The sequence below is a fragment of the Podarcis liolepis genome (assembly GCF_965112155.1).
Source record: "Podarcis liolepis genome assembly, chromosome: 9".
Lineage (NCBI taxonomy): Eukaryota > Metazoa > Chordata > Lepidosauria > Squamata > Lacertidae > Podarcis > Podarcis liolepis.
The window spans coordinates 25,922,690-25,945,064 of record NC_139564.1 but is presented as its reverse complement, the minus strand read 5'-3'; the positions used below and the strand labels follow the sequence as shown (position 1 = coordinate 25,945,064).

Genomic DNA, 22,375 nt, shown 5'->3' with positions numbered 1-22,375 from the left:
GGCTTTGAGACTGTGTCCTGCCATGTGATGTGCAAAATCTTCCTGAAACAGCATATGTGGAAGGCACTGGGGTGTCACTCCAGGTGGGTATAAGCTCACTACCATAAAACAGCGTGCTCAACACACAAGCCTGCTAGACCTTCATCTTGGTATTGGTCATTAGCATCACATTCTCCCATAACCTTTTTTGCAAGGCAAGACCACCAGTTAAACATTCCTGTGAGGCAACTAAAATTCCTGCCCCAAGCACTAAGCACCACTAATACCACCTGGGTCCAGGATGAGAGCATAGATCAACCAGTTCACAAATCATGCTGGTGCACATTGCTTAAATGTTCCACTGGCACCCCTCACCCACCCCTGCTGAACTGCAGACCAAAGAAGCCAGAGCCTGCCTTATTGTATCATACGAATCTGGGCTCATCGTTTGTTACCTCCAAGCAAAATATAAGCAGCAACCAAGGTTTATTCTTGGCTTGCCACTCATGGTTTGTTAGGAGGAAACAAAGCACAAGTGTCAGTTCAGATGGCACAACAAGCCGGGCTCTGCTCCACCCTTGTGTAGCAGGAGTATGGAAGAAAAGCCGTGAGAAATGTTTAGCATACAGCTCATTCATACTAAACAATAGTTTGTTTTGAACTATAGTTTAAGATGACGGTTGTGATAAGCCCGTGAGTGCCTTACAAAAACATATTTATTTGCTTAGGCCTTCCAGCATGTCTTCTGAGCTAATTTTTACTGGTGCTGATTAATGTTTTATAGATTTGCTTGGTATTTACTGTTAACTATTTTATTGCTTCTATTGTTCTAAAATTGCATGCAAATTTACATACATATTATATACTGCTTTTGTTTTGAGTTAGGAAAAAAATGAAAACTATTATTCTTTTTAGGAGCTCTGGGAGTTATTAAATTGAGATGTAGCCTAAAAAATAGTTTCAAATGAAATAGCTATTTCTATACAAGATGCAAGCAACAGACCAGAAGCCAGCAACAGTCTTTTCAGCATCTTTCAACGCTGCTGATACTCCTGGGCCTAGAATAGCTCTGTAATTATACTGCAGTTCACAAACCCAGATATTGTCTACAAGTGGTAATTTATCATATTATATCAATGTCACTTAATGTGTACATTTGAAAAATGGATCGGGGTTGCATCAACACTTACAACTCTTGGGAGTAAAGTGAATGTAGCCAACAGTGAAATAATCCAACAATACTCCAATAAAGATTTATAATAAAACAATCCCTTGAATCAACCAACAAGATAAAATGATAGTTTGTCTCAGGTTTATTGCTTTCCGTTAGACAATCTTACACAGACACAGGGGCGCCGACTTATAAAAAATATTGGGGGAGCACGCGAAAGCTCATGAATAATAAATAAGCTCATGAATATGCAGATAAAGTGGTGCCGCCTCCTCGTGAGCGAATAGGGGAGAGCGTGCTGCGCCTATTAATCAGCTCCGAAGGAAATTGGGTGGAGCTTTTGCTCGGGAGGGAGGGCAGGAGGCATGCAGCCCGACCCTGTGCATTTTGGGCTGGTGGAGGGGCGGCGGTGGCGCTCTGCTGGAGGGGCGCCCGAGATTATTGGGGGGGCAGAGCCCCCCCCCCAACAAATTTTTGAGGGGGCTCGGGCCCCCTCAGGCCCCATGGAGTCGGCGCCTATGCACAGACAGAGAATACTTTCACTTAATTCAAATTTCAGAATCCTTTTTAACAAGCCTTGCCAACCTTCAGAATTGATCAGACAGGGGTGGTCAGGTCTAAACCCAGCTTCAAGTTGACTTTTTAATTTGCACCATGTTCCTTGATTTCCCCCCCCCCCCAATTCTATTTCAGAGCTTCTTTCAATTACACATTCAGCACTTTTTCTCTTCATGTTAATATTGCCTAAATTAATAGCCCTATGAATGCAAGAGGTCTCTTAAAATAAAACTATGTAGCTATGGCAATTTGGCCTTTTCTTATAAACATACTAGGAAACAGAACAAAGACAATAGGCATAATGACAATAGGCATAAGTTAGCCAAGTCCTAATGATTTACATTAGGAAATTTGCAGCCTAATTCTATGCACATTTACTCCGCAGTAAGACCAAGGGAGTTCACAAGGCTTACTCACAAGTAAATACCCACAGGGGTGCAGTTTTATACTCATCATATCAATGGGGCTTGACACTTTGACTCAGTAACGTTAATACAGGCTGCTTGCATGTATAACCTGCTTTGAGGGCTTTTATAGAAGAAAATGAGGATACATATAGAATACCCAAACCTCATACCTCATTAACCTTTATTCAGATAATATTCCAGTGTTATTTGAGAAGGTATCTTTGGCAGTCTGGGTGGGTGGGTGAGACCTGATTCAGAGATGCTTCAGAGGAAGAGGAGGATTATATTGGACCAAGTACCAACCTTCTAAACAGGCTCCCCCAACAGCAAGCAGTTGAAATCATGGACAGAGACAAGCTTCATGTTTCCATCAACTACAAGTACATCGTTAGCCCTGCCCTTGAAGTGACATAATTGCCCATTTACAAGTGTAGAAGAAAGGTCATTATCAGAAAGTGTCTCTGTACTCTCTGCTAAGGGATTGACAGGGCAAGGTCATATTTCTATCATCTGACAGGCGAAAGAACATTGAACATATTCTTGGGTATTAATTAAATTATGATAACATATCAAAAATGTGCTATATATTTTTAAAAAATCCAATATGCCATCAACAGAAACATTCTATGTGAGACAGTGGTGCAAATGCTTTTGCTGAGGAAAACCTCTCACAGAATCAGCTCATTTGGGGAGAGAGGGTCCTGGTGCCTTTTGTTTAATTAACAAATAAGCTAACTAAACAGAAGGGAGCAGTACAGATACTGATACAATGCAGTACAGGTATCAATCTCCAAGAGCAACAGTAGTCCACTACAAAATCTCAAACTTCTTTATATGGCCCCATTCAGATCACTTCTCCCCACTCTCTAGTCTCAGCCATAACCCTGGCAGATATGTTGGGCTTGCCAGGAAATGTTGACGCCTAAGGTGGAAAACAAAATGGCATCCCTCCTATTCCATGAACGAAAGCAGAGTGGACTGCCAGCTCACCATTACTTCCAACTGTGGCAACAGGACAGCATCCTTCACTGCACTACAGGGCAGGCTATGTGGCCCACAGCCCTACCTGCCAGCACCCTACCACTGTTCCCCACCCTTCAACATCTGCTACCTGAAGCAGTTGCCTCAGTCTGCCTCATGCTGGCCCTGGGACATGTAACCTCAGCTGTCCTTGAAGGCCCATTAATCAGCATTAATTGCCAAACCACTAAAGCATATGGCTCATAATAAGAATTTTAAAAAACTTTAAAAGAATTTAATGAGATGCAGTAAATTGCCTCAGTTCATGTGATTGTTATCCCTTTAGCAGCATTGTGGATGTGAAGGGGAAACACTCCCAAAATACAAGGCAGCTCAAATTATTGTTCATACAAGCAAATACCAGTGCTGGTATAACGGTCCTCTGGTAAAGGAACATATGCACTTACCTGGAAATAAGCCTATTGAACTCAGTGCAGCTTATGTCTGAGTAGAGAGTTAGGACTGCACTAGCATCTAATCAAGTTTCTCCCTCCACTTTTGCACCACCTCATTCCACAAACATACACTTGTGCTTCCCTTCCCCCAAAACCTCAGCTATCAACTCTTCATCCCTAGCTGCAGTCACCCCTTCCTGACAACAACATGCACTCAGAGCAAAATCTGAGCCGCAGAATAGAATATTTCCTGAACAGAAGAGAAGCTCCTCTCAAAGCAAGTTTAGAAATCAAGGCAAGTAAACTCACAATCAAGTATATTCAACTGCTAGAGCAGCACCGAGTATTTGTTCAAGAAATTAGCCTCCCAACCACCAAATCCTCCCTTAAGACAAAAATACAGCCAACTCACTGCCAACCCCAGCCAGTCTCCCTCCTCGCTGTGACACCTCTTGGCGGAGAAAAGCCTCCAGGCTCTCTTGCAAACTGATGTCAGAGATAGCAGACTTTCCTATTACAGCTCTTTTACTGTAATCCATGTGCTTCCTTCTGGCCAGTCCCTGCTGGCCATATAGCACTGCATGATCTCTTCCCTTGAATGTAGCTGTGCTTCCAGAACACACCAGCTTCTGGCAGTCAGTCTAACTCTCTTCAGCTGCGTTTATACTTGGCAGCTGGGAGGTATCAGGCTGTCTGAGTGAGAAAGCAAGGAGGCTGTTCCTCCTCTCTCCAGCTTGCAGTTTGGAGAGGGCAAATCATATGGCATATATGAATCCTGAATATATGCACTGAATAAAGGAATCTGGAGAATGCAGCCATTACTTTACTATCCATATCTAATTTATGCTGATAACAGTCTGGTGAGGGAATGCAAAGAGTGACTGGTTCAAGTCCATGGAAAGGAGGTTTGTGGCTGTGGTGAGATTTGGAGTAAGGAAAAACATACAAAAACAATTATACAACTTATCAAGCACCTTACGGGATTCCCATAAATTAGGAGAGACAAAAGAGAAGTACAGTTTGAGGGGAAATGGGTGCCTCACATTAACCCACACCCAAGAAATCATTTAACCCACACCCAAGAAATCATACTGGAATTTCTCATGGCACAATATTCCCTGTGCAAGTCTCACTAAATTCAGCGAGAATGACTTCTGAGTAGGCTTTCTTAGCATTCTGCTGTCAGTAATTAATTAAACAGTGCTCGTGTTATGACTCTTCCCTTTCATAATTTCAAATTATCCCAATTAGAAAAAGAGAGAAATCACTGAAGACTGTTGCAGTTTATATGGAAGGCTGAAGCAGTTTTTTATTCAGGCCATCCACTGAATGAAAGCAATAGTTTAAAATAGCAATAAATTACACCTGAAGACTATACTTGCTCAACGTGCCTTCAGGCAGAGACATTCAGTCTCTTACACAGGGAATAGCACAGGCATAGGCAAACTCAGCCCTCCAGATGTTTTGGGACTACAACTCCCATCATCCCTAGCTAGCAGGACCAGTGGTCAGGGATGATGGGAATTGTAGTCCCAAAACAACTGGAGGGCCGAGTCTGCCTATGGCTGGAATAGCATCTTGCTTGGTGACACTACACTGCCATTCCTCTTCCTCAGTTGAATTCCACTGGATAGAGGTAGGTTGCTATGTTTAAAGTTTATGCACGGAACCAGCAGCAAGGCCAAACCATAACAAATCAGACACTGCAAATGCAAGCTCCACAAGAAAGCAAGTATATTTTCATTTTAAAAACTTTTCCATCTAGTATGACAATTTAATATGCTTTATGGATCCCTTTATTTATTGTTTCACTACTTTTAATGGCTGGTTTTGTTTTAGCATCTTTACAGTTATGTAAGGAACCTTGAGCTTTTTGTGGAAAGCCATCCTGTGCATATATATAAATAAATAAATCATATTCATTTTTCTAAGGTATGATGCAGTCTGCAAGTCTGTATCAGTTTATGCAAGGATACCTGGGAGGAAGCCCTTAAACTCAATAGAACTTAATCTGGAGTAAGCATGCGTAAGATTGTGCCTGAAGACTTACTAGCTCAAATGTATTATTGCCTGTTATTAATAGTTAATCACTACAAACACAGTTATGCCTGGGATAAAACACAGAGTTGCTTTGCAGCCTCCTTTATTTACTACCCCAACCAAAAGCTCAAGAATTTACTTACAATGATAATAACTATTAGTACAAAAAATGTTCCAATTTCCTCAGAAGTGGGACCTTGGCTGGCTCTCTGAGTGTGCTGTAGAACCAGACAGCAGCAGGGGTTAGGAATGTAACATTATGCCAAGTCGTTTATGCCAGAATTCCCACAATTTTAAAGTGCCTTCAGTTGGAGACGTTCAGTCTCTTACACAGCAAAAAGTGTTTTAATTGGTGATACTACACTGCCACTCCTCTTCTTCAATATAATTCCACTGGATGGAGATAGGGTGGAATATTAGTTTCTGGTACAGCTGCAGCTGTGTCAAAGAACATGAAACACATTCCCCCAGTTTCTTGGTAACCTCAAGACTCAATTATTACAACATGGCGCTACCCTTGGTCTTGGCCTGGAAGTTCAAGCTTGTGCAAAACATTGCAGCTAAACTGTTGATGGCAACAGGTTATCACCAGTATGTAACCCTGGGGCTTCAAAGTTTGCACTGGCTGGCTGCTCATATGCCCAGGTTCAAGGTTCTTGTATTAATTTACAAGGCCTTTAACAAATTGGGCCCAGGATTCTTCAAGGACTGCCTAGTTCCTGATATCCCTACCCACTCACTGAGGTCTTTGGAGGAATCACTGCTAATGATACCCCATTGCTATGATCAGCTTATTTCTGCCAAGAGATGTGTGTTTAGTACTGTGGGCCCAATTTTATGTAACTCTTCCAGTTGAGGTCAGACAAGCCCCCACCCCTATTCGACTCCTGGCACCTATTGAAGTCTTTCTTATTCCAGCAGGCATCTAACGGAAGTTTGATTTTATAGTTGTACCTGATTTTTTAAATTTTTGTTTTGTACCTTTGAATACCACACACATAAACATCTACTGAGATTACAGAGGCTGAACTGTTCTGAAATGAAGTTGCTTTTCAGAACTCTATATATTCTCAGGGTTAACATGTATAACCACACCTTTAAAGAGATTTGAGATAAAATCTCCATAATCTCATGTTGATGTTTGTTTGTTTGTGGGGTGGGAGACAACAGACTCTAAGGCTTGGCAATAAATGAGGAGGAAAATGTCTGAGCATTTGCCACTTGTGTTCATTTTCCATACTTGCAGCTTCTAAAGCACTCAGCTTATTAAGGGCTCAATGGTATCTTGTAATATGAGCTCTTTTTTTTTATTCATGTACCAATAAGAAAACAAAAACAAAAAGCCCATCCAACATCTTGCAGGTCTTGGAGCCTTTAATGGGATTGCCCTTGATGAGAGATATGAAGGCAAATTTCCTGTTAGCCTGAGTCACACTAATGGACTTTCAAAGTGCAGTCTTTCGACTAGCTCTTAATGACTTGTTGCAATGGAGATGGGGAATCAGCATACAGCAATGCCATCTTCTGGCATAGTTCCGGTGAGAAAGGGAGTTTGCTGAATGCAGCTCAAAGGAAGCTCCTTTTCTTTGGAAACAGAAACTCAAGCAGCCACACAATAAATCTTGAGGGTTGTTTTTCTCAGAACACATAATGTTGGATTGTGATTGTTCAAGGAACTGAAATGAAAGAGGAAAGGAGAACACATAGTACTGAACTGGAAGGGCATAACTTAAGTGGATGAAATCAGACTACAAACATGTTCAGAGTGCAACCAATTCATATACAAATGTTACTGGGGGATTTTTTTAAAAAAATATTGCAAGTATAATCCTCCCTCCCTGTCTATGCCACTGGATAGCTAATAATGGGGTGAGCCTACATGTAGAACAGTCCCTGCAACTGTGATTGCAGAAGCTGACTAGCATGATACAATTTATTTTGAGATTCAAGTTCCCAGCTGTTTAAAAAATGCAATTAAAATAGCAAATACAAAACACACAATTAGAAATACTGTGGAACAAAATGAACCATAGAACATGTAATTGTGACTGCATTGCACATTATGTCCCTACTTTATCAGAAGTATTCCTGTTTTTAAAACGTTGCTAAGAGATCAATGAACATATATCTTTGTGGCCAGACACACTTCTGTCTTCTGAAGTCTATGCATAAACATCAGTGTTTAAGATATGGAAACTCAACTGGAAAAGAACCTAAGTTTGACAGTAATCAGTTCCAATGCATTTGTTCTAAGCTTGTGAATTACATTACAATATGAGAACAACTTTCTCATATTATTAGACTGGTCAAATGCATACATCAGGGATAGAAAACTGGTGTCTCAATGATGCATCTGCTCACTTGCACACTACAAACTTATCCGTCTCCCTTCTACCAGCCTCACATTAACAGATTGCCACTTTTCACCTGACAGGCATCACGCCAAGAGAGAAATTGAGAGATGAGCTTCCATTTCCCATTCACAGTTGCAAGGTAAGAAGCTGCTCTAGCACTTTGTTTTTAGCCTGGTCAACAATACTCCCTGATAAATGGGCACTGCATTCCCCTTCCAGCTGTAGAACCTTCCTCAATATTGGGGAATTTCCCCCTGCAAAGTCGGTAGGGCTGACCATTTCTAGAGACTGGAGAATGGAGATGGTGGGTTATAATAATAATATAATAATTTATTATTTGTACCCCACCCATCTGGCTGGGTGGCTTCCAACAAAGACTAAAAATACATTAAAATGTCACACATTAAAAACTTCCCTGAACAGGGCTGCCTTCAGATGTCTTCTAAATGACAGGTAGTTGTTTATCTCTTTGACATCTGATGGGAGGGCGTTCCACAGGGCGGGTGCCACTACTGAGAAGGCCCTCTGCCTGCTTCTCTGTAGCTTTGCTTCTCGCAGTGAGGGAACCGCCAGAAGGCCCTCGGCACTGGACCTCAGTATCCGGGTAGAACGATGAGGGTGAAGACGCTCCTTCCGGTATACTGGGTTGGTAATACAATGGTAAAATAGCAGATGGAGGCCTTTCTGGATGTACTTTCATTGCATATTTAGACTGCAAACAACCAACACCCCGCTCCCAGTTCAAGCAGGTGTTGATGCTGAGCCTCCTCTCCCACCTGAATCATTTCATTACTGTGTTCGATTTAGCTATGCCGATGTCTGACTAACCCTTACTGGCTTCTCATGCATTGTACCCATTGATTCCTCTTGCTCACTTTTGTCTGATAAGCTGTTATTGCAGAGCCAACTAATACACTTGTAGCACCTTAAAGACAAATGAATTCATGATGACACATTCATGATGCAAAGATTTGAGTCCACTTCATCAGATGCAAACGCTCAGTATGTTAGTATGATTTTTATTTTTGCATGTATATTTGTTTGCTGAATATGTTAAATTGATTGTTCGGTGTATTTATATTGTGGTGGCCTATGGCTTTAAACAACAAAGTTTTATTCTATTCCAATGTGCTGATGTCACAAAACTTGTTTTTTTCTGCAGCAACAGCACTGTGAATTGTTGCAATGCTGTTGTCACTGTCATCTGTCTGTCTAGAGAGACAATGGAGGGCACTTCTAATGGTGAAGCCTTAGCAGCACTGAAGAACCACATTCCCCCATGGGCAAACCTCTAGAGAGCCTACTCCTCTGGAAATTGTTGCTAAAAATATTTTTTAGATAATGCTATACCTGGGTTTTATCCAAACATATATACCTGCTTTCTTAAAAAAAACAAAAACCACTTCAGATACCTGATGAATAGTATTTTGAAACTGCCTTCTTGCTATCACAATTGGAAGTGTTTTTATAATAATAACAACAACAACAACAACAAGAACAACAACAACAAGAACAACAACAACAACAACAACAACAACAACAACAACAATAATGACTTCAGTAGTGTCTGTTTCTGTTCCTCCTATTCTCCATCCTCTGATCCCCTCTCGCTTTTGTGTTTCACATTTCTTTTTGTTCTACAATAATTCCTTGTAGAAGCTGAGTAGCTCCGTTGGCTAGAGCATGGTGCTGATAATTCCAAAGCTGTTAAGGTTACAGGTTCAATCCCCGTAAGGGACAGCTGCATATTCCTGCATTGCCGGGGGCTGGACTAGATGATCCTCAGGGTCCCCTCCAACTCTATGATTCTGCCTTCATGGAATTAAATGTGAACCAGAATTTCTCTTCTGCCCTGCTAATGAACTTGAATGATGTTCTCACACACATACAGAGAACCAGACACCCTCTGCTGGCTCTTATGGGAAGTGGAAGTTGAAACTGAAGCTGCTACTTCTTTCTGTTTAAATCCTGGTAGAGAGCCTGCAGTAAAACAGAATCAGAAAGCTACAACTTCCTATAATTCAAATTATCTTGTGGTTTGAATGTAATGCTGACTGTGGCTTGTAAATGCATTAGGAAAAAAATTGAACCTCAAATCACCCCAAGCTGTATCAGTAGATCTAGATGTTTCATCCCACCTCCCTCCACCTGCCTTGTAGACCTTTCATTGAAGAGTTAAAATTGAAGTTGAGTTCAAATTAGGCAACATTACTGTATTATATGCAGATGGCCAAATCTGCCCAGTGTAAAAATTGACCAATGAAGTGGTTTGGACTCTATTCCTGAAGCTAAATAGGTTGCATGAGAGTCTGTGTACAAATGTAGGCTGCTCTGAGCAATTCAAAGTGGGATGTGTATGTAGCCAAAAAAATAAATACAAAGGTTGATAGTTCCCTGCCTCCAGAGTCCACCTTCAGTAGCCAATTTCTAGCCTTAGATGAAGAAAGCAGTCCCCTGTCCAAAGTGTGCCCTGGGTAAGCCATCCTTGTTCAACTCAGAACCATAATCAGGGTTGATTTTTCATATTCACAAGTGAAACTAGGTGCTGCAAGGTTTATGAGGTAGTAAACCCTACTGGCCTTAATGAGGCTTATTTCTAGAGAGAGAAAATGCTTAGGGTGGGGGGGGGGATGAACTGTAAATCAAACAGATTTTACAACTGGACCTAACTCATCCAAAAGGGATGGAGAAAACCAAACAGAGTCACTGGCTGAGCACCGCACATCCAGCTGAAGTGGAAGCACAGAAGGAAGGGAAGGGAGCTTAGATGTTGGAAGTCTGGAAAAGACAACTACAGTGGTACCTCAGGTTAAGTACTTAATTTGTTCCGGAGGTCCGTTCTTAACCTGAAACTGTTCTTAACCTGAAGCACCACTTTAGCTAATGGGGCCTCCTGCTGCTGCCGCGCCGCCGGAGCACAATTTCTGTTCTCATCCTGATGCAAAGTTCTTAACCTGAAGCACTATTTCTGGGTTAGCGGAGACTGTAACCTGAAGCGTATGTAACGCGAGGTACCACTGTACTTCCTGAGAGTCTGGAGTGTGAGGACTGACTTTCCAGAGGAGGAGGAACAACAATGGGGGATTATGATCAAATGAAAAATTGTTTGGATAGCTGCCTTAGTAAAACATTTGGTAATTAGTAACATGATATCTCTTAGCAAAGCCAAATAGGTAGAATTTGGGAAGCTTGAATCACACACCCCATTTGCTTTCTTACAGAGCATGCACTATAGCAAATGTCATGTAAATGAGATTAAAAAGCACTTAGGAGGAGATGCAGTGGTTCCAGAGAATGATAGCTGAGTGCATCTCCCTCCATCTGAGTCATCTTTTCGGACAACCTGCATGGATGAACACACAAAATATTAAACATATCCAAAGGGTACCTTGAGAAGGACCTGAAAGACCTATGTGACTTGATTCGAAAGGCTGGGGGAAAGCACTAAATGCTGCACATATGCGGAAATACTTTTTCAAAATATGCAGGCCTACCAATCGAGAAGGGGGAGTGCTTGGATTGGGAGGCGTGTCCTTCATGCTTCCTCTGAATTGCTAGTGGCTTCATGAGAAGTGAATGGGGGAACAGAAGGGTTAAAAGTGGTCCATGGAGAATGATTCAGATTGTCCTCACTTGCTCACTTGTCCTCACTTTTTAAAAAATATATGAAATATTTCCTCATACGTACGGCATCTGTATGCACTGACACATCATGCAATATAGTGCTTCAAGTGAATGTGACATCTTGGCTAAATCACAGCACATATACAAACATTTTAAGAAACTAATAAATAAATAAAAGGCATTAAGGGTGACGATTAGGGGTTGTATCCAATGAAGTCCAGAGCAGATTGGGCAGTGGAGCAGTTCAGGTGGCATGCAGGAAGGGAAGACTTCTGCATAAGCAGAAGTCATAGAAACATGAGAAGCTGCCTTATATTGACTCAGACCACTGGTCTATCCAGCTCAGAACTGTCTGCACTGACTGGCAGTGGCTCCCCAGGGTTTCAAGTAGGGAACTCTCCTGACCATACATGGAGATGCCGGGGACTGAAGCTGGGATCTTCTGAATGCAAGGCAGATGTTCCACCACTGAGCTACATCCCTTCCCCATAAAGTCCTTCCACTAATGGAATGATACAACCCTAGGACCACCCATTGAATTGGTTAATTATTACTTAAATGAGAGACATTTTTAAATTGACTAAAAAGTGTGAATTCAAATTGAGAAACATTTTTTAATTGACTAGAAAGTGTGAATTCATTAATCAGGCTGTAGATCTATCTATTACTTCCATTAGGATTATATATATCTCTGGATAGCTCAGTTGGTTAGAGCATGGTGCTGGTAAGGCCCAGGTTGCAAGTTCGATCCCCAGATGGGACAGCTGCATAGTCCTGCATTGCAGGGGGATTGTAGGAGATGGTCCTGGGAGTCCTTCAGGGCGACTCGCTGCCTAAACTACCTGATTATGAGAATGAAATGAGTGCGGGGAGAACCACATATGCAGCCACTTTGAGCATAATAACCTTATCCAAAAGTTTTGTTTTCCCCCTCTTCTGCATCTTTTCCAAATGGGTTCCCATATAGAAAAGTGTGAAATTCAGCATGCTAACTCTGAAGTTGCGTTTTATAGGCAAACATTTTGCTAAGGTGGCGTATTACTTTTCTCTCGATCTTCATCCAGTCATAAAAATTCCCCTTCTTGTCAAAGAATATGAGCTCATTCACACATGCATATTCAACACTTGACAACTGCAACATCATGGGGTGATCATCATCTGTGTATGAGCCATCACAGATCAAGCATTGAAGACAGAACCTTCCCATGAGCTTATATACCATCTACAGCAGCACATCATCCAGCAATGATTAATTAAACAATAATTTAATCATGGAAGGATAACATATGCATCTCTTTTGGGAACTGCATCTATATGTAAAGTGTCTTAATCATTTATTACCATTTTATCTGGCTTACAATATTTGAAATCCAATTTAAAAACTCAGCAAGTCCCAGTTCAAAGAGAGGTAAACTGAAACAATGTTAAAGGTGACAAGAGTATTATTTTTTTTAAAAAAATAGTGAATAACCAAGAGATAAGATTATCAGGAACAGTCATCTTAGACCTAGGACTCAGCTATACAGCTGCACATAAAATGTTTCAAGTGTGTTTTAAGTGCAATATACAATGTGACACTAGATGGCGATGGTGAGCCTTATGGAAAATTGGATGTATTTTTTAAAACGCTTTTTAAAAAATCATTTTCGGAATGGTTTTTATGTGTGTGTAGATTCCACCTTAGTTAGCTGAAAGAGCACCAGTAAAGAAATGGCCCTTTCCCCACTTGCCACTTACCTTAACCCAAAAAGTAGGGTACCAGTGAAAGGCCTCTAAGGAAGAAATAAGGGACTGAGCAGATTCAAATGCCATACACCCTGTTCCAGACTACTTAGAACAGTGGTGGTAGTTGTGTTTTTTCTGTTCCACCAAATGTTTACTTAACGAGAACTCCCAGCAGCCCCAGAAAGCATGGCCAATAATCAAGGATGATGGGAGCTGTAGTTCAGCAATATCTGGTGGGCCAAAGATTCCCCACCTGATGTGACTTGCCTCATCCTACTAATGGAAGGGCCATCCCTGCAGAGCTGATAAGTACAAAAAGCTGCTGAGAGGCCCACAAGGATCAACAAGGACACATTCCCAATGTATTCATCAGTCAGCAGCAACAGAAGAAGCATCAGTCCCAAAATACACAGAGAAGCTTCACAGAAATTTTTTCACAGAGCTACAGAGCATTTCTTTTTGATTTTGTATGTGCAAGCAGTTGCCCTTGAGTTTATTAACACAGGCACCAGCTGTTTGCAAGGAAAAAGAGTGGCTTTCCAGTAATGACAGTATTTCCTCTCTCACCCCTCACCCACCCTTGTGTACTCTTCTAGGAGAAACAAAAATAAAAGCTTCTCACTTGAAGCCTAATACTGGAACTAAGCAGGAATTTCTGACCAAAGCAGCATGCAGGAGTCAGTCCGATTCCACCAAGGTTTTCCGATACATAGCAGAAGAGAAAACCTGCATGTTAAATGTTAAGGAGGTGGCAAACAAAAATAATTCATTTCTCATCCTCCTCAACATTTCAGAGGATTTGTTGTGGCTACAGGGCTATAAATAGAACCCATAGGGATGGCTGACCCAGGAAGACTGTAGTCATATGATCAAATAACAAACAATGGGGTACTGTCTGTGAACCAATCTGAACACATGCAAGGGCTGAAAAAGGTTCTGCGGTCATCTAGTCTGGCCCCCTCCTCACCTTGTCAGACACATCAATCCTCCTATGAATTAACTTAGTTCTTGTCCCCAGAATGCATGCAAAAGACAGGGACAGATGCTAACAGTGTATTTCATGGCAGAGCTGCTGGCAAAAAAGTTAAAAATTGGTAAAAAGACTGAGGTGGATTGCACAACAAGTGAGTCAAGCCAGATACTCTCGAAAAATGAGGAAGAGCAATCTGCAAAGCACTCAAGCAGTTTTTGCTGGTATTAATAATGCTTAATAGGCAGAAATAAGAACTATGAGGCTAAACAACCTTCCATAGGTCACCAGTAAATGCTTTGTTTATCAGCAGTTGCTGAGGAAAAGTAAGCTCAGGTACTAGAAAGGACAACAGATTAGTTTAGAATGCAGCAGCGCAACTGAATTTAAAAGGGTTAACACAGCAAACACTCAAATGTTTTGCAGGCTTTTTTGATGAAAGAATCTTTTGTTGCCCAAACAAAGATTCTTTTAACATAGGGAAGTCTCAAGTCGTTGCCCCATTGTGCTCCTCATATTCAATGGGAGCAATTAAGGCACGCAGATAAACCAGAATATTTTACAACCACGCAGGCATTCTTTTTTTTCATTTTTTTAAAGAGCTGTGCAAGTGGATGCAATGAAAGATACAAAGTTCTCAGACTGCACAATGTCACTGTGGTCAGATTTTTTTTTCTTCCATAGTGGGAATCTCAGCTGTGATGTATGACTCAACTGCAGCTTTGATTTGATTACCAACAAAAAAATGTGGAACAGTCACGCATAATTGGTCCCAGCAGTTGGAAGGAAAAACACACATAACTATTATTTCATAGTGTTATCAGACCATTTACTGAAAATCCAACTTCAAACATTAATCCCAGGACTGGATCTTACATGATAGTTCATACTTCACAAAGCACACAGGCCCAAGACTGTTGCCTATAATCCATCACTGAATGAGACACTGATCACCCACCAGGGATCTGGTAGTCATGGATTACACATGAAGTTCACGAGGCATGGTAATTGGTCCACAACTTTGTATTTTGTTTTACCAGGAGCGTGTTAGATGACGAATACAGGAGGGAAAACCCCATTTAATTAAATTGAAAGGCTAAGGCAGCAATCTTCTGAAATCTTATTTGGGAGGGAGTTGCATGGAACTCGGTGAGATTTATATCTGATTAAAGATGCTTAGGTTTGGGCTGTAAAGAGGAAAGGGGAAAAAATGGGGTGGGGGAGGAATAAGAGCTTAAGCTTACTGAGAAAAGAAACTTAACATGCCAAAATCCATATCAGGACAATGCCTTTATGAGGTCAACAGCAACATCACAAAATAGTGTGCAAGTTTTCAAGCTATCCAGAACTCTTCCTCAGATAAAGTTTCTCAAGCTGATGCTGTTTCCTATACAGTGGTACGTCGGGTTACATACGCTTCAGGTTACAGACTCCGCTAACCCAGAAATAGTACCTCGGGTTAAGAACTTCGCTTCAGGATTAGAACAGAAATCGTGCTCCGGCAGTGGGAGGCCCCATTAGCTAAAGTGGTGCTTCAGGTTAAGAACATTTTCAGGTTAAGAACGGACCTCCAGAACGAATTAAGTACTTAACCCAAGGTACCACTGTATAAATATGACCTTCCAAAACAACTCATTTAATTCTTTTTAACTAGGGATGGGTTAATTGCTTAACCCGTCAAGAGCCACACTGGAATCAAACTGCAAGTTGTGCAACTGCACATTTAACATAGCTTGTTTCCATTCTTTCCTTGGTGCCTCCCTCAAGGTTCTTCCCTGGACTCAGAGCAAATTGATCTGAGGCTTTTGCCTCACGGAGACTGGCCTATTCCCATGCCCTCTATGTGGGCCACGCACATTCTAGACAGCTATGTCTGGCCACCAAAGCTTTTCTCCCGACTGGCTATCGGCTTCTCTCTATTAAATCAAAGCTAATGAACATCTTACTCCTGCATCACAGCTGTGCCAGAAAAGTCAAAAGATTCCTGTTTTGAAAGAGAGTGGTTTACTGGGGGATATACTATAAAGGGAGAGGTGAGAAGAAGGCAGGTTGGAATGTAGTGGGAGATCTCCAGGTCATTTGCAGTAGATCAGCAAGGATTTCTGACTCCTAATTATGTAACAATAGCAGCAGCAAAGAAGCTATCTCCACCTTACTGCCGATAGTTTGCTGAAAAAGAGTGAATTTGTGTGTTGTGAGATTGGTTCTGGTACTGATGACAAATTCCTGGGTTGAGCAGTTGTTCAGCAATACCCTGCTCCTTAGTTCTTAGGATATGTCTGTTCACCTGATCCAATGTTTTGCACCTGGCTCCACTTAGTGGATTTCAGGGTACTAGTTTTTTAAAAAGTAGATCCCACAAGACAGAAATCTGCCCACCTGCTGTATAAATGTACAGATAACCAGATTAATTGCAGCCCATCAACCATTTATGGCAGCCCACTCTGTATGAGGAAAGTTCATATGTTCATAATAAACTTGCTATTGCATTCTAAGAACCATGAATAGACTTGGGTTTGCAGAATGAGGCTCCCCAATTCGTTCTTCTGCTGCAGCCCACCCACACCCCAAGATACCCCCTAAAAAGCAGACTTTGAGGAACAGCGTGGGACATGGGAAGCATAGAAATTAGTGGGCATTTGGGACCTCCTATGCATGAGTGACAGTACCCTGCTGCCTCACCCCTCTCCTTCCTAGTAAGCAGCAGTGACTCAGCTGTTGGGAGGTTAGTTGAGTGGAGCTGCCACCATCACCATGCCATCTGATGCAGCTTCTCAAAATGAATCAGTAAATTACCTATTCAGACAATGAGATTATGTGTGTCTTTTCCTACCACCTCCTTTTGCAGTTTCTCTATTCCCTTCACACCTATTTTTCTCACCCCCTCCCCCAGTACGGTAATCAGTTAGGATCCCATCCCCATTGAGTCCTCATTTGATTGATTTGGGTTCTCCCCTTAGGAATTTCACCTTAAAAACAAAGCAAAGCAAAGCAATTGTTTCTGAATATCTCAGGCATTCCCTCCTCCCCTGAAGTCTGTCAATGCCCTTCTCTTGTGCAGAAGCATACCAAGGCGTCCCTTAGCAAGGAGCTGTATTGGCGCCCCCCCCCCCCCGTCAGAAAAAAAAAATATGAGAAGCAGGCGAGGGTGCCTGGACAGGAGAAAGGTGTCTCCTTCAGGCTAGATAGGGTGCCCACACTGCTCTCTGCCTGGAATCCACTGGAGGACCCCTTTTCATCCCCTCCTGCATCTGCTGCAACAGCAACTTTTCCTGCTGGACATCCCGGCAGGTTCCTTCTGTAGGCAAAGCAGGTGCTGGAGTTCTGAGCCTGTGTGTGTGTCGCAAGAGGACTTCAATGCCTGGTAAGTGATTTTTACACACACACCAGGGCCTGCACCCCCAGTAGGGGCTGGTTTTAACAATCCCTAGGTATGACTATGCCCTTGTATATGGGTGCAGTTCTTTTGGCTACAAAAAACCAAGATACTCAGAGACTTGACCTGATATTAAAATAGAACAGGGTAGCCAATGTGGTGCCCTTCAGACCCTCAACAATTTTGGTGGTTTCCTGGTTTTCACTTTTTGAAATACGGCAACCCTAAGTTATAATCCAAAACATATTGAGGGCACCATGTTGGTTTCCCCTGGAAATGTGTGTGTGTGTGTGTGTGAGAGAGAGAGAGAGAGAGAGAGAGAGAGAGAGACATTTGACAGTGCATGAAACTATTTCTCTGGCTGCAAGTGTGGATAATATATTTATTATTGGACAGGTACTGCCTGTACAAGTATTGCTGCTCATGCTGTTATTTCTGTCTCACTCACAATGCTGAGTTGCTGGCACTAGATAATACATCCTGACACCCTTTGCTTCATTCTTCACAGTTTCATTTTCACCTCCACCTCCGGAAAAAAAGAAGAATGTCACCAGCTAAATTCAGCACTCCGGGGACTCTTCAATTTGGTAACAAGATGCTCAACCAATTGCATCAGAGACTGCTCACAGCCAAATTAGACATGATATGGAGTTACACATTACTTTCCTCCATGATGTCTTCATCCAAAAGCAGCCATGGCAGGCTGCCTGTGTGAACAGAGCATGGGCAGGTGGGGAATGGCCGCTTAAGGTACAGGTATTGGAAGGGATGTTTTCCTTCTGTGGGTTGGAAATCAGCAGGAGGCATTTTTTAGTGGTGAGTATAGAGCAGGGAGTTAGAACAGTCCTTCATCCAGACACTTCTTGTGAAAGGGCTCAGGTTGTTAGGATATTCCGTTTCACCTTAAGAACAGATGTGTGGATTGTTGCATGTCACATGCCTGTTTACACTCCAGCACAGCTTGCTGGGAACTTCCGTTTGTGTATAGCTTTTGCTTTAGCTGTCTTGCTTTGGACACAAAGGAGATCAGACATGTTTCCTTTTGTCCTGATGTATGCTGAATAAACTGCTTGTAAATATGCTCACACAGCCTCTCCTGACACTTCTGTTGCATAGTGTTTACTCTGCTGAGCAGCATGCCCTAGCTTCTGAAGCTTGGGTCGCAGATTCATGCTGCACTAAGGACTGGAGTTTGCATGGCACACCAGCCGGTGGGCTAGAACCAGCTGGGGGCCTGCCAATTACCCCCGTTTCCTTGGTTGCATGCCAGCAACGGTAACATGGTGGGAAAGACCTTGGAGAGCAGATACAAGTCAGATCAGATTAGACAATATTTGGGGAGGGCTATGGCTCCCTGGTAGAGCATCTGCTTTGCATGCAGAAGGTTCCAGGTCCAATCTCTGGCATCTTCACATAGGACTGAGAGAAAACCCTGTAGACATTATTGAGCATCCTACGTTCCTATGAAATAGAACTCTTGTGTCGCATCTAGTTTGTCCCAAGTCATCCACCTAATCCAGAGGCGGTGGCAGCACTACTTAACAGGTTGAGTTACTATTTTTATCTCCATGCATTTGCTAGTTAGCGTCTCTTTTAAATTGTGCAGTCAGCTCAAATCTCAGCATCACCCTTGATCTTCCTTTACTTTCCGTTGCCCTGTTGAGTGACAGCTGTTGTACTGCTAGTGAATTAGGCAGCCTACAGGAACATTTAGAGAATGCCTAATAAGAAATAATTTCATGCACCTGACCTGAGTGCTTTAAAATAAACTAGAAAAATGATAACCCCTAAGTACTATTTCATTTCAGAGGTCTTGCCGTTTCTGACATTTAAAGGCCCCAATCAGCAACCAGCTCTACCTTACGTATTTTTGTGGCATTCGTACCCACAGAATGAAACAATCCAGGTAGGTGATGAGGAGCAGGAAAGTAGGAGCATCACCTTCTTCCTCATCAAATACTTCAGGGAAAAGCAGTAACTGCAGCTAATTCCCCACCACTTCGCTTTATTTACCATCTAGCCCAAGATTTCCCAAACTTGGGTCTCCAGGTGTTTTTGGATTACAACTCCCATCACCCCTAGCTAGCAGGACCAGTAGCCAGGATGCTGGGAAATATAGTACAAAACCAGCTGGGGACCCAAGTTTGGAAACCCTGATCTAGCCTGATGATCAGCTGTGGAGAGTTCAAAAGCTTGCAAAAACTTCTGTTGGCCTAATAAAGTTATTGCCCTGATACGGATTTTGGGTTCATTCTTCTCATGAGCAAACACTGCTGATTTTACCTTTTGTGTAGCTTCAGGAACCATCTCTTGAAGAATCACATAACCTCCTCCCATTCCTTAAGACCAAGCCAAGGTACATAAGAAGAGACCAGCTGAACCAGACCAAAGGTCTATAGCAAGTCCAGCAGCCTGTTCTCAGTGGCCAACCAGATGCCTATGGAAAACCAACAATCAGAGCCTGAGAGCAACAGCACTCTCCCCACCTGTGATTCTTAGAAACTAATATTCAGAGGCACACTGCTTATAGCCACTAGGACTAATAGCCATCAACAGCCTTACCCTCCACAAATCTATCTAATCCACTTTCAAATCCATCCAAGGCTATTCAGAAGGCAGATTCTTTCAAAATATAGTTCACTTCGTTCAATTCTGGAAAATTTACAAAATAGTCAACATTTCATCCATATGATCCAATAAGCTATTATTTAAACCTGCGGTGTGTTGAAGGCATCAAATATTAAAAATGAATGCAATGAGTCAAGCTTACCAAAGCTGTTTTCAGTAGTTAAACCAGCCTGCCCTATTTATCCCTTTACAGAGTGAGACCACTGTTGTTCTTGAATCGTTGTGGTCTAGGTTTCATCTCTGCATAAGCTGTCCATATCAAAGGAAGGAAAATCAGGAAAATACAGGTGTCAAAGAGAAACACAGGTTGACCAACTAAGCCCACGCTGAAGGCCTTGTTAGCATCAGGTGGCCCCATGGTTGTCTAGGAGTAGGTAGCCAGATCCAAGAATGTCTGTATACCGCTCCTAGCCAATTAAAAGGCTAAGCAAGGAGTTGGGGCCTGAGAAATCGCTAGAAAACCAGGAAGAATATATATTCTACAATTTCCTACACCCTTTGCTCCTCTGGTTCTTAATCTTATGAACAATGTTTCTCATCCTGAGCTAAGGGGAGCAATTTAGCCTTGTGCTGTATCAACTGTTTAATCACGACAAGCATTTCAGCTTGCCAGATGGTGGGGCGGCCTGTTCTGTTTAGCCGCCTGAGGAGAAACAGGGAAGTGCTGCCCTTCATGCCCCCTCACTGCCTCTCCGAAGCCTCACTTACTGGGGTCACATGGCGGCAACTTCTGGGTTCCGGTGAGATCTCGCAAGAGCTCCACAAGATCTCCACAGGGCTCATGCAACATCTCACCAGAAGCCGCAGTTGCGGTGGGGGTGGGTGGGCAGGGTACCTGGAGTGGCATTGGAGAAGCAAGGAGAAGTGGCTGTAGCTTCCAGTGAGATCTTGTGAGATTTTGCAGGACTCTTACAAGATCTTGTTAGAACCCGGAAGCAGCAGTGGGCAGGGTGCATGCAGCAGCGCTACCCCTTGGATTCTGCTACCTGAGGCATCTATCTCAGTCCACCTCATGGACAAGCCAGCCCCCCTTCTCCTCCCTTCCATGTACTGTTCTGGTGGTTCTCCTGACACAAACATTGACCCAGTTTGGAGAAGGGTGCACATGAGTAGATGGGGGAAAGCTTACATATGCAAGCAGAAGTCATTGCATGGGCTTTCACTGACAGGACTCATTAGCTGGATCCTGCCCAAGATATCTCACAATACTATATATTAAAAATCCCACTTAAGTTAACACGATTGCCTTAATGTTGATGTCATTAAGCACAGGAAAGTTTCACAAGCTAGTTAATACCAACAATATAGTTTGGGAAGGGGAAAACATTCTAAAATTTGAAGTAATGTTATTTTAATCTATGCACCAGAGACTTTTAAATCCACTTGCTACTTGCTGTTCACAGGTCCAGCCTTAGCATTCACAATCCGTATCAATGCATGCACCTTATCAGTCAGAGGACACCGTCTACAGCACTTCCACAACTGAAGTCACAGTTTCCAGGCACCAACCCATAACAAGCCAAACATCTTCTGCAAATTCAGTCTTATTCTTTTAGAAGGCTGGAAAGCACATTTCAGATGCAATCCTGAGGCTAGGGAATTGGGGAAATTAAGTCAGTTATTCCACCTCATCCAACAAGTTGCTGGGTTTTCATTGACAGAGCAGAAGTGAGGGCAAAGGAGCACTCAGATTTCTTTTAAATGATTTTCTTCTAGAACTATTCCCTTTCCATTGGAAACAATGAGTGGAAAAACAAATCTCTGGTTTTGCGACAGGTGGATAGACTGGGAAGGATGGAATCCTTCAGATCCAACCCTTCTTCTGGTCATCTCCCCATTTTTTGCTCTACCGATGTTGTTATCGAGTTAGGGATGTGGACATTTCAAGGAAGGGGATGAGTAAAGGCCATGGCTCAGTAGTAGAGCATCTGCCTTGAAAGCCGAAGGTTCCAAATTCAATCTCTGGCATCTCCAGGTAGGTAGGAGAGACCCCCTACCTGAAACCCTGGACAGCTGCTGCCATCAATGTAGACAAAAGTGAGCTAGTTTGACCAATGGACCTTCCTATGCTCCTAGCATATCCTCCTCTCTGTGGTGAGAGCTGAATGACCTTTGGAGAAGGAGGTCC

The 22,375-nt window shown here is 42.5% G+C and overlaps 1 protein-coding gene across 6 annotated transcripts in view; it reads right to left on the bottom strand.

Moving 5' to 3' along the window:
* Positions 1 to 22,375, bottom strand: part of ANK2 (ankyrin 2) — a 322,811-nt gene that overhangs the window by 296,261 nt on the left and 4,175 nt on the right. For 3 of the 6 annotated variants that reach the window (XM_083459166.1, XM_083459171.1, XM_083459169.1), the window contains exon 1: positions 3,943 to 4,167. The exons of 2 other annotated variants lie outside the window; for them this stretch is intronic. The gene's annotated coding sequence lies outside the window, so the exon portion shown is untranslated. Of the gene's footprint in view, positions 1 to 3,942; positions 4,176 to 22,375 lie in introns of those variants that run through there. One more of the 6 variants, XM_083459178.1, reaches the window with a different exon arrangement.